Raw genomic sequence first — 597 nt, 5'->3', positions numbered from 1 at the left:
GCACGGGGCACGGGCCCTGGGCTGCATCACTGCCCCCACGACCCTCCTGCTGTCTTCCTGATGCCCTTTCAATAAAGGTTGCTTTAAACAAAGTCCTCTGTGTGCTTTTTGCCGTAGGGGGTTTCTTGCCTCAGGGTCAACAGGGAAGACCCCGTTTCCCTTCCGCATAGAGCTGCAGGTACCGGATGATGAGTGAGCACAAGGCTGCTCATCCGAGCAGGAATTTGCTCTGCTGTGGCACAGGCACCGTGTTCCCCAAGCCCTTGTAAACTGCCGTGGGGCTGATCCCTACACCCCACGTTAGCAGTTAGCGGGAGTCAGCAACGGGCCCTGCCCTGCAGCCCCATAACTGCCCTGAGGCTGTGCCAGGCGAGGCAGGAGCTTTCACGGGGGTTAAAGCCTCCGTGACAACAGCGATGGGTGAATAACTTTTTTAACCGTAATTATTAAGCTCACAAGGCGTCAGCATCTGCCCCCCCACCTGCTGCCCCCTGGGGAAGTCACCCAAGACCCTTCCCCATCCCAAGCGAGTCCCCAGGGAGTGCGGTTTCTGTTGCGTTCCTGCTCGGGGTGGGGTTATGGCGTGCGGAGCAGCCA

The sequence above is a fragment of the Buceros rhinoceros genome, unplaced genomic scaffold (genome assembly GCF_000710305.1).
Source record: "Buceros rhinoceros silvestris isolate BGI_N320 unplaced genomic scaffold, ASM71030v1 scaffold21841, whole genome shotgun sequence".
NCBI lineage: Eukaryota > Metazoa > Chordata > Aves > Bucerotiformes > Bucerotidae > Buceros > Buceros rhinoceros.
Note: the sequence above shows the minus strand (reverse complement) of the source record.